Here is a 12615-nt window from a genome sequence, read left to right as displayed (position 1 = left end):
GTGATACCTAGGATGTCCCCTCTCCAAAAAGGTCTGGTAGGAACACCCTACAGCTTGCAAGCATCTCTGACTTCCCAGCCTCCTTGTTTTTTCGATGTGTTCGTAGCCTGGGCTTGCACTCAGTCCAGCCAGGAGGCAGGGGAGCATAGGTCAGGTGGGGACAAGGTGCTCAGGGCTGAGCTGCAAAGTGGTCCCTGGGCAAGGTGCCTGGGTGGGGGTCCCGGGTGGGGCTGGTTAGGGCTGTTATGGCCCACGGGTGCCCCAGGGTCCCAACACTTGCCTTGGAGGAACCACTAGAACCAAGTGGGCTGCAGGGATGAACTTCACGGAGATGCTCCTGGAAACCGCATTACAAATCATACAAACTGCAACATTACACATTTGAACAGAATTGAGAATGTGATCAACATTTTGTCTCTCTCCAGGTCTTCCTGTGTCACCTCTGAAGAGGGGGTGAGGACTGTGTAGAGCCAGAGCTGTGGTGAGGACACCACCTCCTGCAGATGGGCAACCCTCTGTGCTCTGGCAGTGACCCAGCTCTGCAGACACACAGGTCACACTGTCTAGCACACTGTTAGACAGAAGATGGAGGGTCAATTGAATTTTTTTCAAGGCTGAATTTGGACTAGTGATAATAAATACATAAATTAAAAAATGCACGTATACACCTCCCCACACAGACTGCTGCTTCCTACAAAGGAAATGGGGAGGACCTGCAGCTCCTCCCATTCAGCACACAAAGGAGGAGGAATGTACATTACATTATCTGTAGGGTTTTGGTAAAAGCTACTCTGAAGGAAAGTCCTGCAGCTCTCTGCCATTTGCTCTCAGGATGCCAGGACACACTGAGAAGCTTGCTAGTCTCACCCTTAGTGCAAGAGATGATTATTACATCCTTCCAGCTTATGTTTCTTGGGGAGTTGCACCGCATGTGAGGGTCCACAGAGCTAAATGCCAGCTACTGTATTCCCACACGCAGGTCAGTAGCAAGTGTGATGTGTGGGGGACACACTACGCAAGAGAGGGCTGTGGTTGGGATCACCAGAGAGGGCTGCAGGGGCTAATGGACCACAACATTCCCTGCTTGGTAACTCCCAACTCAAGCTCTCCAGCTGCACTCTCAAGCCTCTCCCGGTCTAGGCAGAGCTGAAACTTGCACACGTGCGTGGCTGCCAAAAACCTTAGGCAAAGCAGGCGAAGCTGAGCAGAACCTAACCTGAATTTCCATGAAGGCAGAGCAGACTGTGGCAGGGCATGTACATAGCTCGTGTCGAAATACAGATCCCACGGCGGATCCCAAGAGGAGTTGTGTGGTTGCTGGGGTTTGAAGGACCCATGACATTCCTCCATTTCTTGTACTTCCATATTAGTTTCTGACACCTAATGTACAGTGGTTTGAGTGGTGGTGACAAATAAGCTAGGGGACCAGGGAGGTTTCAGTCTCCACCTTTGCTGCCCCTGATAGAGCTGCAATGGAACTGAGTTAGGGTTTCTGATTTTCTGAATAAAGGCTTAAATGCAATTTAAGAGTCACCCTTTCCCCAAAGGGGACACTTTCATGTGATTGCCACTAGAAGTGCAAAATGAGATGCGAGGATGGGGTTATTCTCAACACTGCCTTCTATAATGGGTCCCTAAAGACCTGTTTATGTGCACAGCGAATACATTGAAAAAAGCCCTCAAAAAGAGAAGAGAATGGAAAATACTTGCATGAAGCCCCAAAACAGGACATGTAAGCATCGATATGTCATCTGTCAGGATTAGAGACCACTTGGTTGAAAAACTCCCTTGAAATATGGAATAATCATCTTATGAAAGGAGATCAGCTGGCAGTGTATATTTATCTATCCTATTCTGTCCAAGTCACTGCACACATTACTACTTCTTTTTTTTTTTTTACTATTTGTTAAGCTTTCTTCTACATATTTATTTTTAAGATACTTTTTTCTCTTTGTCACATACATGCATGCATTTTTATGATGATTAAATGTTCTCTTGGAAGGCCTTCTCTCCCTCTCTCTCTCTCCTCTTTGACGTGTTGTTCAGTTCTTAAGGGACTGACATATGCCTTGTATTTTTCTGTCTGGAGAGATAAAACCCGCAGGAAGAAGCCTTTAGATCAAAGATCCTCTCAGTCCCTTTTCTTCCTTTTATTTTCAAAATGTTGTCCTTTGTGCCCTTTGACTCTGAAGTTCCCACTGGTTCATTGCATTGGTTATTTTTCATTACTTCTCTCTGAATTTCTCTGCCTGTCATAATCATCTCTGCAGTTCGTGCATTATCACTGGCACGGATGAACATTTCCAAAGCCCCATGTGGATTTCCTACTGCAGCACAGCCAACTGAGTCATTCCCTCTGCCCCAGTTTCCTTATCAGTTACTGCTTGCAGTTCAAGTAATGCATCTATTTCAGACTCTCTCTCCATCTCAGTGTCATTCAAAGCTGCAGGGAAAGCATTTAAACCAATATTTTCCTACACTCAGATCTGAAAATTTGTTCTAAGCTATTGCCAAGCCGTGGCTGAGATGATTAGCCTTTATTCTGCAACATTTAATGAAAGTAACTGTCCCAGCTTGCAAAAGCTGTTGATATCTGCGCTCCTGGAAACGTAAATCACTGACACAACTCACTTCAGCTTTGGGTATAGCAAAACGTGGGAACGAGACTCTTTGGGCTTTCAAATAGGGAACTGGTGAAAAACACAGCTGCGTTACTGGCGACGCAGTGCATTGCCTTAGTTGATCAGTTTTAGTGCAGGAAAACAAACCTGGCTGTTGTTCTTACTACATGCAGATGACACTGTAAATCCAGAAGTAACCTTACCAGCATAGATTTCGAAGTTTGAGATGTGTGGGCACAATTGTGGGCATTTTCAGTTCTAAAGAAGACTTAATTCTTGCAATTATGTAGATGAAACAGCTCTGGCAATTAAGGAGCAAGAGGGTGTGGCAATAGTACTGAGAAAGGACCATTTAGAAAGGCTTAGTCAGAGCCCTCGGACAGCAGAGTCACTCAGAGCCAGCTGTAAATACAAGTTAGGAAGCCTGGGACAGACTCCGCGCTGCCCTGCAGTTTGGGCACTCATTTAAATCATGAAGAAGTTAGAGTTAAGCATTACCAAGTCAGCGTGATGGCATTTTTCTCCCATTATTGCCTTGCCATAAATAGCTGGTAGCCTGCTAGGCAAGCTAAAATCCAGTCTACTGCATCGATCCCTGCAGAGCTATCGCTATGGCATCCAGGTTTTGTCAGAGATGTAACCCTCTATTAGGCTCCTAGTTTAGCACTGATTGAAGCTGTAGTGGAGGGGGAAAAGCTTGCCCCAGATGCTATCAGGTTATAAGTATTTACAAGGGAAGCACCACAACATCAAAGGAGAAGAAAAACAAATGTTTGATTATGTTTGTTCCATTTGATCTTTCGTCTAGTAATGTAAATAAAAGAAATGAAGCTCAACAGCCGCTTGATGTCCACAGAGAACATATATGCCAATAAAAGATAATTATTCCCAGTGTTTGGGTTAGAGAACAGTGATAAATGTCATTGGAGGCACTTTTAGCACATATCAAAGTTCACAAGATTATTTAAACTGATTTTTTGAGGCTCGTACTGGGACTTCTGTGCTCAGAAAAGGGACCTGTACATATGTACAACATATGTGCTGTTGATGGCACTTCAACAGTTCAATAATAGGGTGGTGGATTTTTTTTTTTTCTCTTTTCAAAGAGATGTTTCACTGATTTGTTTTGATAATAAAAGACCTGCAGGTGAGCTGGACAGTGGCCCTGCAAGGATAGCATCCATCATCCATAGATAAAAATGCAAAGGCAGTGCAAGCTGATTTTTCAAATGTTAATTAAGCAAGTCACTGGTCAGCCAGCCATGTACAGAGTTTTCATGGTCTATGGGGAAGTCAGCCTGTATGAAAGTGCTCAGAGCACTTGGAGGACTATTTATCCACTAATTCAAACAAGCTGGGGTTGAGGTTACAGTCAGTAAAGATTGCACCGACCTCACAGAGAACCTGGTAGTATACAGACAAGCCAAACTCGGGCATGAGGTCAGCCCTTCACACCGAATCTTTCAGTCCTGTCACCGAAAATTCATGGAGGGCTTATTTACACTTGTCTGTCTTTTCACTTGCAGCAGATTTTATGCTGATGTCTGACACGGGTGGTTTAGTCTTGCATATATATGAGAAGATGACATGGGCAGCTGGTTTTAATTACCGCTGTTCGTTGTCACCTCACCATAAAGCAGAAACGTGCCTTTCCAAAATGGCTCTGCATTCAGAAACCTTTCTTCCTTCTTTCTGCTTCCTTAACCTGGCTGGGCATCCCCCAGATTTATCTCTTCCCAAATTCAGACTCAGAGTTGTATTTTCTTGTTGGGAAAATACTCTGTTACCAACACAACAGCACTTGTTCAGGCTCCTTCTGAAGGATGTGGTAAGGTGAGTGGCTGTGGCTCGACGCAAATCTGACAAGTTAATTCATCCCAGAAGAGATTTGAACCTGGAGAAGGCAGGCATGACTCCTGCATTCACAAAGAGCCCCGTGAGAATCAAAACCAGCAGCACAAGGACCATCAAACCAGGCACCACATCACGTTTTTTCCCCACTCAAGCTGTGCCCCGAACGCAGAATATTTCCACCTGGGCTCCATCCCCTCCACACACGTTGGAGTCGTTAAATCATCCATCAAGACACAGTCCTTTGTGCGCAGTGGGCTGGCTGCCTGCCTGCCTGACTCCCTCGCTCATTATTGGCCTTCTGCGGTCCTTTTCAGCCAATTCAATGAAATATAAATAGCAATTCAGATAAACGTTCACTCTCTTGTAATACCTTTCTGACATCTTTCTGCTCTCGCTCTGGATGCATAAAAAAGAGCTGTAATATCTTCCGATGAGTTACTGAATCCTTTTTGAACCCTGATATATGCTCGGTACAAGGTTTATTAAATATGAGAGGTATAGGCATACACATTAACAATGTCTAGCCAACTAAATTGTTCAGACAAGATGAGCAGGCAATCTTTTCCCTTGCAAATCAATCTGTCTGCCACGATGAAGTGCTCCAAGCTTGCTGATGCTGGACCCACCTCCTTTTTCTGCAAAGATACACCCACAGCCACAGAAAAAGTATGGTTCAAGCTTTCCTGACCCTTTTTCATTTTTTTTTTAAATAAAGCTGCTGGACACCCTAGCAGGGATTCTCTTTTCTTCGCCTAAATAATGTGGGATGAATGCCATACAACTGCCAATAAGGAGGACTCAGAAATGTTACCCAGGGTTTTACTGAAGCATGACACAGAAGTAGCATCTCCGCCGTCTTTCTGGCTTGGAAACCAAATTAAGACGGAAGTATTGATGGATTTTGTCTCCTGGTTATTTGTTCACCACTATTCATCATTTAGACTCCATGTTTATGTATTTAATGCAACAGACATAAATTAGCAACAAAGCTTGAGGGTGTTAAATAACCTCAAATAAAACTCCTTGTCCTTGGAATCCTTTCTTGCAATGAAAATATCTGAGTAAACACCTTGGTCTAACACTATGCCCAGATCAACAAAGTGGGGACTGAGTGACTTTCACCCTCCAAACTTTACCTCCATCGCTTCTGGAAGAATGAGTAAGTGGAAATGCATTTTGAGGGCCCAAGAAAGTGGCTCTTCTAGTCTCACAAAAAAGACAGCAGACAGAGACCCCAGCAGCAAGTCTGTTACTCTTCAAGAAATTCCCATCACATAAAGCTAAGGAAGAAAAGAGGTATGTTCTGGAGATCTCTGGGCCCTGAATCGAACACAAACCAGTAGCCGCTTCTAGAAGCAATCAGATTACAAGAAATGTTTTCCAGGAAGCAGAAATCATGATTGTAGGGCTGGGTATGTCCAAATTTATTCCATGCATATCAGAAACATCTCTGTGGTCGATGGGTGTGCTTCCTTCTGTGCAGTGGCGATGCTGCAGATCCCCAGCGGGAAGTCTGACTAATCTTACCTCCCAGCCATACGGTGATAATGGTGCTGGTAAAAGTGCAGATAAAAGATAAAGTGCAAGATAGGGATTTTCATTTCATATTAGGAGCTGGGCAGGCAGCAGACCAAAGTTTCTTTTGGGCTGAGGCAAAAGTAGAGCACAGTGTATAGGCAGGTGTCTCATCAGCATGGCTGGGGTTAACACCAAGAGGGACAAGCCTGGGAGTCTTAACCACAACAAAAAACGTTATTTATGCAGCTATTCAGTGATCTGGGTATCTAGGTCTCACTGGTGTTTTTCTTCTACCTGAGCCTTTCCACTTTCTGCCCTCTATAGTCCTCTGTAGACAAATTCCTGCCTTGAGAGTCCTCTGGAAAGGAAGTCTCGTGCCCTAAAGCTCTAATGTGGAAACCATCAAAGCTGGTTAAGAAATTTTAATAATCCCATGTTGCAAGTTCCTGGGCACTTAGTGATGAGGAAGTGAGAAGAGGTAGGTAAAGATACAGAGATTCATGTTCCTGCCCAAAAGTGACCACCTGGATTCAGGTGTCTCAGTATTTGGTTCTCTGATCCTCTCCTGACAACTGGGTTTTGGCAAATGCTTAGCACTGACCTTCTGAAAATCAAATCCCAGTGAAGCCTTTCAAGATGAGCAGCCAAAACGCAGAAGCATGGCTGTGGCTAAAGTTGTATACAGAGATTAGGAACTATTGGATGCCAAATAGGTAAAGGATAGTTGCCCAATTTTTTAGGATATACAAAGAAATTATTTCTTTTTCCTGAAGCTGGTGTCATTTCCAGCCCTTTGGAACTAGAGAACACTTGCCCTAGATGTATTTGGTGCATCACGCTATTTTAGGCAATAATTCGTGATGCAAAATTCATAATTAATATGTCTACCATAATTCCTTTGCTTTAATCCTACATCCAGCAGTTCCTTTTGATGACTAGCAAAAATATCTACAGTCACCGCAGATGGAGGTAAGCTGTAACTTTTATCTACAACTCTCTGGCTATATTTATCAGGCAATTGCTTGTGCTTTCTGAGAGGTGACCCAGTCCTGCTCCTGCCAAGAATGCCAGCTGCTCCATGGCTCCCAAGCCCCTACTTCGCCTGTGCACAGGCAAAGCACTCCCTTTGCAGAGACAAAGGATGCTCCCCTGCATCCCCGAGGAGGACTCATCTCCCTAAAGGACTCCTCTAGCATGGTGGGCATGTTTTCTCCAGGGAATCCTAAACATTTCTACCTGGGATGCAGCACAAAGGATGCTCTGGACCACACCAGCTCCATCTTTAACTGTAGCTCACAGGAGAGAATCAGGAGACAAAGCCAGCGGTCTAGAAGTCCCTTGCCCTAGAAGTGCAGGCTATTTGGCATTGCCTACACACTGCTGTCGAGCCACCACTCAAGCTCTCTGAACATGGTTGTCACACCCTCTGATGCAGCAGGTGAGCAAGCAGGCCATAGGAAAGCATGCTGATACACGAGGAAAGCTTACCTGATGGTGGAAGATTATGGTATCCAGGTGAAAATGCGTGATTCCCTTCCTCTCAGCAAGATAAAGCAGAACACACGGTGAATACAGGCTGTCTGAAGTGCTGGTTTGGATTTGCAATAGGAAGGACAGCCAGGTAGATTTCCAGCTGTATCGGTCCCCTAAAATCTGGCAGATTTAAAAATACTGAATTGCTGGGATACCCTGACCCAAGATTTCAGTTACTAAAATTTGACCTGCTAATTGCCACCGCTTGTAAAGCAAATATATTGCAGATTATCTCCATTCTCACTTTTTACTTTGGACTTTGCTCTCCTTGGCACAGTGTGGTCACTCAGACGATAACATTTGGCCTTCAGGGCACGACTGGTGGGTCCTCAGCCTTTGCGGTGATGCCAACTGCCTCTCCACACCGACTGTCCTGGAGGCACCCATGTTCAGAGCTTCCCCTGGCATTACAGCTCTCTCCTAAAGGCGTTTCTGAGAGAGAACTCCTCCTCCAACAGAAGCCATTTACTGTATTTGCCCTAACAGTTAATCTTCCCTGTCCACAGGTGGTAGCTAAAAGGCTTTCGTCACTTCTTACAGCTACTCACTTCTGGTTGGGACACTTGGGACACAGCACAGAGCAATACTGTGCCAACATAAATACGTGCTATCAGCATTTAGAGATGGGTACTGGGGCAGTCAGAATTACTGTCCTTTTTTTGCCGAAGGAAGCCTCCACATGTATGCATGCATGTGCGCACGCCGGATACATCTGGGAGAAAAGACTCCTATCTGAAAAGACATTTCTTCTGTCACATTTACAAGGAAAGAGAAAAATGAAAGCAATTCTTCTTCCCCTTGACTAAAGAAAAAAGTTGTTATCTGTTAGTTTGTCTATCTGCAATATTTAATTTGAGAGCTTTCATGGTTGTTTTTTTTTTAATCTCTGCAATAGAAAGGGAAGGAAAGATTCAATATGTATTCAAAAGGACAATTAATCCTGAAATGCCTTATTGTGCATTTCAAGGAGCAAGCCTTCCCTTTGAGGGGCGTGACAGAATTGGTCTCACTCAATTTTAGAAGTTAATTCTGGTGCTAATAAGTAAACGTCATTTTTATGGCTGTTTCTACTTCTATCTGTGAATGTGTTTATTTGCTTCAGGCACTGCCCTGAGGGATGCATGAGGCACTTTGCTGTCCATCCCAGAACACGGGCTGTGGCAGAGGTGTGTGGCACCGGGTCAGGGCACCAGGCAGCGTGAGATCGGCTCCTCCGGCAAATGCCTTTGCCGAGGTTTGCTGGGCTTGCTTGTGAGCTGTCTGGGCAGGATTGCATCCCAGGGTGGAAGAGGCAGGACGTGGCCATCCCTGCAGGAAAGCTGTGCACGGAGAGGTGGAGGGACCCTGCCTGGATTGTGGGCTCATCCCTGCTGGCAGCAGAGAGGTTAATTGTCAGAACAGGCCTGGGAGCTGCAATCTCAGCAGGACAAGGGCTTATTGTTACCTCTCATTTTAAAATATTGCCTGATTGTTTGGGAACTTCATTTCTTTGGTGATTCAGCCGCGAGTGGGAAAGGTGCCGTGACCCACTGAATGGCCTATCCATCACGCCTACCGGTCTCACCATCCGGAGAGGGCAGGGACAGCCGAAGCTCAGCTGCTGGTCCCACTTATGTTTTCACTGCTTGGCCCCTCAGCTCCCCAGGTGCAACTCAGCACCATGGCACCGCCTGAGAAAGAGGAACAAGACCACAGCGTCAGCTCCTGTCCGCATAGTGGGCATGCACGCACGTGCTAGGACTGTCCCTGGGACAAGTTGTTTCCTGCTTTAGAAGCAGGCTGATCACTGCAGCAGGTCTGGGGACAGGGCACGTCACGCTGGAAGAGCAGTTGGTGGGGACCAGCTCAAGCCCTTGCCAAAAGGCGACATCTCTGCCTCCTCTGGCAAGAAGAACGATTCATCCTTTGCATCTTTTAGCAGTGAAATACCTTGCTCCTTCCAACGCTGTTTTCTCTCATCTTCTTCCAGGCCTTGCTGGTATATCAAATCTAAAATGTGCTCTCACCCTCAGGTGAAACCAAAAATGCAGCCCATCCCTAGAAGGTGAATTTTGGCTGAGCTGAATCTGCAGCATTGATGAGCGACAAATGCTGTGTATTAGCTGAACTGGGGAAAAACCAGTAGAGATTTCCCAGCTACCCTTGCTGCTTATGTTGCAGGACAAGATCCAGTAACTCCTCTCTGCTGGGGATTTGGAAAGCTGTGCACCTCACCAAAGGCAGCTCACACCCTGCAGGATCAGGCCCTAGACTGCATATAAATCAGTTACAGGTGCTTGAATTAAGAGAATTAATTAACAAGACCTTCCCATCCCCTGGAGGTTCAGACCACAATAAGGCGGGTAGGGTACAGGCCAACACGAAACACTATTAATCCTGCATTTGTCCCAAGTGTGACGGGCTACTGGGAGTTATTCTTCGTGCTCATACCAGGGGAATCACCGGGACAGAACAGAACTTATTCTCTCTGTTTGCAGTGAACGGCTCATGCAAGACATTAAATTTCCTGATGCCATCACTAAATCCCAAGATTCTCCTCATGAGTTATTCAGCACCAGCCACTCTGGTCTTGCACACCTATTTTATCATCCTCACATCCAACTCTGTCTTTCAGAGATGAATATTTATTATCTTCGTTGCAACAGTAGAATCAAATTCTGTTACTTTACTAACACTGTTCCTTTCTTGAAGATAAGCACACCTATCTCCCAAAAAGATTAACTTCTGTTCTTCATTCCAGAATATTTCAGGAGTAAATTACAGCCTGGCTCAAATCATAGAATAGAATCACAGAATGATAGAATAGTTTGAGTTGAAAGGGACCTTTAAAGATCATCTAGTCCAACCCCCCTGCAAGGAGCAGGGACATGTCCAACCAGATCAGGTTGCTCAGAGCCCCGTCCAACCTGGTCTTGGATGTTTCCAGGGATGGGGCATCCACTCTGGGCAACCTGTTCCAGTGTTCCACTACCCTCAGTGTAAAAAAATTCTTCCTTATATCTAGCATAAATCTACCCTCTTTTACTTTAAAACCATTACCCTTTGTCCTATCTCAACAGGCCCTGCTGAAGAGTTTCTCCCCGTCTTTCCTGTAGGCCCCCTTTAGGTACTGAAAGGCCGCTATAAGGTCTCCCTGCAGCCTTCTCTTCTCCAGGCTGAACAGCCCCAACTCTCTCAGCCTGTCCTCATAGGAGAGGTGCTCCAGCCCTCTGATCATCTTTGTGGCCCTCCTCATCACAGCAGTAAGGGAAACAACATTTAATGTTTTCAGCTGGAGTGTGGGCACCTGAATACATCCTAGACCAAACGATTCCTGGTGCTGCACTTTTGGCTCATGTTAGACAGTGTTGTCATAGGGCTATGGCTTCATCCAAGCACAAAATGGGGGGGAGAGTTATCCTTTCATTACTGGTCAGGGTGTGCTGGAAGAAGACACGGCGCATTACCAAGTTGGCTGGGAGATAGGGATGGTTGCCCACAGGAATCTGTGTCAGCGGGCTTCAGAAGCTGGGGAAGTGTAAAGAAGGCTGATGGAAATGGGCCTTCACTGACACGTTCAAGAGCCTGGAAAATGCCTTTTTAATGTGCTAATGTGTCAGCAAGAGAATTATGAGTCCATTAGCAAATGGGGAGCACCTAGGAGTTCTCATCTCACCATACCTTATTTTTTTTCCTTTTCCAATGCACAGTATAAAATTGTGCTCCTACAGCATCTTGGGTGCCCTGATATGCCATTAGTAAGACAAGATGGTCTCAGCAGCACTAAGGTGCTAATTTCCATCGGGAACTTGGCCAACCAGGCAGTTACAGACATGCCTTTCTTCCCTTCACAGTGTGAGAAGAGCAGCTTCACCTCCACCCAGCAACGCTGGGGCCCAAAGGAGACACCTTTGGGCTCCTGGACCTGGCCTGAGGCGCATATGGCTCACACACTCTGGGGATGCTGACAGCAGCAGGAACCACTTGCTCCTCCAAGATGACTTTCTTAGGCAGTAGCCCCACTCAGCAGCACGAGCAGGGAGCCATCGCGTGCCGAGGGATGGCTTCCACAAGGCAAAGCCACTTTATTCAGCACTTGTGGAGGAATTCCTGTACTGGGCAGATGGTGCAAAGCCACTCAGACTGCCTCCTCCAGAGCACTCCTCCAGCAAGGCGTGGTGCTAAATCACCCATCAGTACCTCTGCTTGGGTGGGATCAGTTTTAAAAGCGCTGTTGTACCAGTACCTTGCTCAGTCCCTGCAAAACTCAGCATCAAGGGTCTATCAAGCCTCATCAAAACAGGAGAAGCAAGCTACTCCCTCCTTACATCTCCTGCCTGCTTGACGGGCTTGCTCCTCTTATAAACCTCTGGGAAACTTTACACTGTGGAAAGCACTAGAAAATTGCAGGCAGCAATTCCCTGCTGGTGAGGGCTCGCCTGGCACAGCAGTCGCTTGATGCCTGTCCTGGGGTGGAGGGGACACCTCGCAGGGCCATTGAGTGCGAGCCAGTGCTCAGGTCCAGGCTGAGCACAGCGCCGCTGCTGGCTGTGTTTAATTTCTATGCTCAGCAGGAACAAAGTTATTAAATTCACATCACTTTCTTTTTTTTCTAGTCAGGGTGATCTGAATGAATACTTGTCAGTCACTTAACTACTTAGCTTAATTCAGAGACCTGTCTTCAGAAACCCATCACTGAGAAGCTTCCTTAAGTCCGTGAACTTAAAAGTGGTTCGAGAAAAAAACTACCTGCTTTTCCTTTTTCTTCTTCCCCACAAGCTGTTTTGATTCATGACTGTGGCCAATCCCCAGCCACAAAAATGGGGGGGGTTGGGGGGGAGGTTGGACAGCTTTTTTCATCAAATCAGTTTGTCAGAAATATATTTGGGTGAAAACACTGCGATTCATTCTGTGTGAGTTACTGTTGATGGACAGGTTATGCATACCTTTTTACTGTAAGTCAGCTACACGGGCAGGCAGGTTTTCCTTGGGCCAAGCAGGTTTGGTGATGGAGGTTCTGGGGCTGTGCGAAGGCCACAATTTCTGATCAGACTGCTGAGATTTGCCTTCTTTTTTTGGGGGGGGGAAAGCCACACAATTTCTAATAGAA

This window comes from Chlamydotis macqueenii, chromosome 2, assembly GCF_036417535.1.
Source record: "Chlamydotis macqueenii isolate bChlMac1 chromosome 2, bChlMac1.mat, whole genome shotgun sequence".
Lineage (NCBI taxonomy): Eukaryota > Metazoa > Chordata > Aves > Otidiformes > Otididae > Chlamydotis > Chlamydotis macqueenii.
This window is presented reverse-complemented; position numbering follows the sequence as displayed.